General features: G+C 44.4%; 1 protein-coding gene across 1 annotated transcript in view; it reads right to left on the bottom strand.

Moving 5' to 3' along the window:
- Nucleotides 1-495, bottom strand: part of Etfbkmt (electron transfer flavoprotein subunit beta lysine methyltransferase) — a 12,411-nt gene extending 11,916 nt beyond the window's left edge. The window contains exon 1 of the mRNA XM_005364629.3: nt 287-495. The gene's annotated coding sequence lies outside the window, so the exon portion shown is untranslated. The remainder of the gene's footprint in view (nt 1-286) is intronic.
- Nucleotides 496-3,915: the final 3,420 nt, after the last annotated feature.

Below are 3,915 nucleotides of genomic sequence, written 5' to 3'. Positions count from 1 at the left end.
GAGAGAGAGAGAGAGAGAGAGAGAGAGAGAGAGAGAGAGGTGTGTAAGGAAACAATAAACAATGCAGGGCACAGCAGTACCTGTCTGGGATTCTACGGCAGGACTGCCTCTAATTCCAGCCAGTTTGGGCTGCATTGCGGGCCAGGGATACAAACTGAGACCTTATCCTCAAGCAAAGAAATAAAAAGGTTAAATTCCAAACAATGCTTGTGACCACGTTACTTTTCTAAGAAGAAAAGGACAGGACTCTACTTTTAAAAGGATAGTGCGGTCCTTGTGGCCTTACCTGACTTTGCTGGAGCTTCACGCGTAGAAGAAGAAAAAAAAAGTGCACCGAGTCGGACTTCTCGGGACAGGAAGTCTGAACCAGCAGCAGCAAAAACAGAGCAGCAGGAACTTGGAGGCGGAGAAACGCGGAATGCGCAGCCGCCAGGACACACCAGCTCCGCCCCTCTTCCTAGCTGTGTTTTGTTTCGGACCGCCCTCAGTTCTCAAGGAAGCTGAAAACGTTAAAAATCCTTCTGTAACCTGGCAACCTTGAATCTAGGGGCCGCGTCCTCAGGTCCGTCCCTAGAGACGCAACTGCACAGCTTCCATGCGCCGTGTCTGGAGAATTCTGATTTATAAAACCTGCAGAACTGCATGCAGTCAGCACTGCAGGCCAAGCACTTCTAAGAGTCTGAATCTGGAGAGGTGAGTGAACCTCTTACAACACATTGAGTTGCGATACATCATAGTATCCCCTATTGTAAAGTCACAACCTAAGGCGATTTTCAGTCTGTAGGACTCAGGTTCTGAATCTCTTATATCCACCTTTTTAATGAGTTTAGATTTCCCACTGGTCCCTCAACTCACGACTCCAAAATTAACCGATATCACTTTCATTAATGAAAATCTGCTATGATGTACAAGAAAGAAAAAAAAATCCCAAACTAAGAAAATGACCAACTATGTTGTTGTATCCAAATTTACAATTAAGAGAAATGCTCTTCAGATGCTTGGCCAAAATCAGAATTGGGGCCTGGCTCTGCTGTTAAGAGTCTTACAGTCAGGCGGATCTCTGTGAGTTCGAGACCAGCCTGGTCTACAGAGCTAATTCCAGGACAGGCTCCAAAGCCACAGAGAAACCAGCTCTCGAAAAACCAAAAAAAAAAAAAAAAAAAAAAGTCTTTTACGTAGCACGAGACCTGGGAGCCGTCTCTAATCGTAGCTAGCACTCAGGAGTGGAAGGAGAGGTTCAAGGTCATACTCGGCCAGGGCTCAAAAAGAAAAACAAAACCCAAAGCTGGACCCATCCAGTGTCTCAGTGTGTCAGGCCCACTGCCAAGCCTGACAACCTGAATTCCACAGAGCCTTCAAGTGTCCTCCGACAGCACACACACACCACATAAATAAATGTAATAAAAACTTTAGAAGTCTGTATTTAGGGGCTGGAGATGTGGCACAGTGGTTGACCATGTGTGGGGCCTGTAGAGGATCTGAGTCTGCCTCTCACACGCACACAAGGTGGTTCACGGTTGCCTGTGATTCCAGCCCGAGGGGATCCAATGCCTCTGGCCTCCTTAGGCATCTGCAGTCATGCACGCAGACACATACAGATGCACGTAATTAAAAGTAGAAATGAAACGTTCTAAGCACCAGGTGTAGGGGCTCACGCCTCTAACCCCAGCACTTAGCCAGCAGAAGCAGGTGAAGCTCTGTGAGATGAGCCTGGGCTACAGAAAGATTCCAGACTTAGTGAAATCCTGTCTCAAAAAAGGAAGGGGGGGAGGGGTAGGTTTAAAAAAATCTGAGCAGTGTTGGTAAATGTCTTGAATCCCAGCACTCAGGGGTGGGCCAGAGGCAGACAGGCGGATCTCTGTGAGTTCAAGGTCAGCCTGGTCAACTGAGTAAGTTCCGGGACAACCAGGGCTAAGCAGAGAAACCTTGTCTCAAAAATAAATAAATAAATAAATTGAAATGAAAAGATTTAAGAGTCAGTATTTATGGCTTATCTTGTCTTTCCATGCTAAGCATAAAGGCTACTGTTATGGGGTCCACTTGGATTCAACACAGCTCAAAAGCCAAGTCAGTGCAAAAAAAGTTTATTGTCATCAATCTGGGACCAGTCAGGGACACAGAACAGACTTGGGAGCTGAACTGTCACTCTGAGCCAAAATGCTACACAGCTTTTTAAGTACAAAAACCACAAAAGCCACAAATCGGAATTCCAGGATTTTACCAGTCAGGATTCAGGGACTGGAGACTTTCCTAGGGACATTTCTTTGTGGTACACTTATCCTGTTCTTGTTGGTTGATTCACCTCTGACTGTGTGGCTTCCCCATGTTCATGACTCAGCTTGCCAACCAGGATGTCAGTTACCCAGGGAGGTCTTGGGAACTTATATTGTTTTGACCCCTATTCAAAATGGAAGTTTTACTCAAAATGGCTTACATTACCCCCCTTATCTTTGTACATTATTCAAATCCTTGATTATCTATTTTCAAGTATAAGGGATTATATTGGATCCTTAGGACCATGAACTTAACTGAGTTAACTCTAAACTGAACAAATTTAACTAAAACATTGAGAATGCCAGACCCTATGAGAAGCAGATAAGGAGAGCCGGTGATCTTGCTAAGGCAGTGAGCAAGGTGGTTAGCCAAGGGAACCAAACAATGAGATTCTGGCTTTGTTGATTGCCCATGAGATCCCTTACCCATTGGGAGGAATGAATAGGGGGTGGGCTAAAGGTGAAGTGGGGAAGGGAAGAAGGGTGGGATGGAGAACTCTGGCTGGAATGTAAAATAAAGAAAAAATAAAATAGAAGAGGTTCTGGAACCAGTTACCGGCCTGTCTCCTTTGTTCCTCCCTATCCATCAGGTTTTGTTTTATTTTTGCTAATGTATCTCAGACTATCCCAGAATGATTGGCATAAAAACAAGTTCCCCACAATGCCATATAGAGACCTCCATCCTTAAGAAACAATAGATTCAGTCCTCTTCTGTTCTGTAGGACTAACTATACCATGGGGTGGGTACAGTTGCAATCCCTACATAATAAGGGGGCCCACCTGGGGTCCAACCATAGCCAACACTACCAGAGCCAAACCTTCAGTTCAAGGCTTATTAATGATTTGTAAAACCTTCAGTTCAAGGCTCTTTACCATCCTATTAATGGTTTTCCAGCTGTCCATAACTATAATCTCTAGGAGCCTCCAAGAAGAATGACACCATCTACCAAGTAACAGCACCAAATGTATCATCATTTGCCTCAGATGAATGGTGTGTTTACTCCTGCTAATAGGACCCACACTCCGAAATTCCAGTGTAGTCTTAGATTTCTTCTATAGTAATCAATATGTTTTAATGGCCTACGTTATTGATGAGTAGCTTGCATTTATGTATATGATATATACAGGTGTGTGATATATACAGGTGTGTGCTGGTGCGCTTGTCGAAGAATGCAGAGGCCAGAGGTTGTCTCACTCAATCAGTGTCTTCCTTACTGGTGTGGGAAGTCCTGTATATGTGTTGCTTCTATTGGTTAATGAATAAAGAATCTGTTTCAGCCGGTGGCTTAGCAGAGTAGAGCTTGTTAGGGAAAACTAAACTGAATGCTGGGAGAAAGAAGGCAGAGTCAGTGAGAAGCCATGGAGCTGCCACCAGCATGATCTAACAGAGGAAGACACTGCACATTTCTGCCTGTTATGCCAGCAAGGGACACTAAAAATAGGAATTTGTACCTGTTTTATTCAGTTTGTAGATGAATAGTTCAGGAAACTGGTTATGAAGGTTACTGCCTGAATAACCCCCATCTTGTCCTTCTGGTTCTATGGCTTCCTTTATTCCTCTGGAGTCATCTAGATTCCATGACTGATTAACATCTTTGTAAACCAGGGCTCAAACTACCCCCAGGGCCTGCTATATCCAGAT

The sequence above is a fragment of the Microtus ochrogaster genome (assembly GCF_000317375.1).
Source record: "Microtus ochrogaster isolate Prairie Vole_2 chromosome 14 unlocalized genomic scaffold, MicOch1.0 chr14_random_2, whole genome shotgun sequence".
In the NCBI taxonomy this organism is placed as follows: domain Eukaryota; kingdom Metazoa; phylum Chordata; class Mammalia; order Rodentia; family Cricetidae; genus Microtus; species Microtus ochrogaster.
Note: the sequence above shows the minus strand (reverse complement) of the source record. Positions and strands in the feature narration are given on the sequence as shown.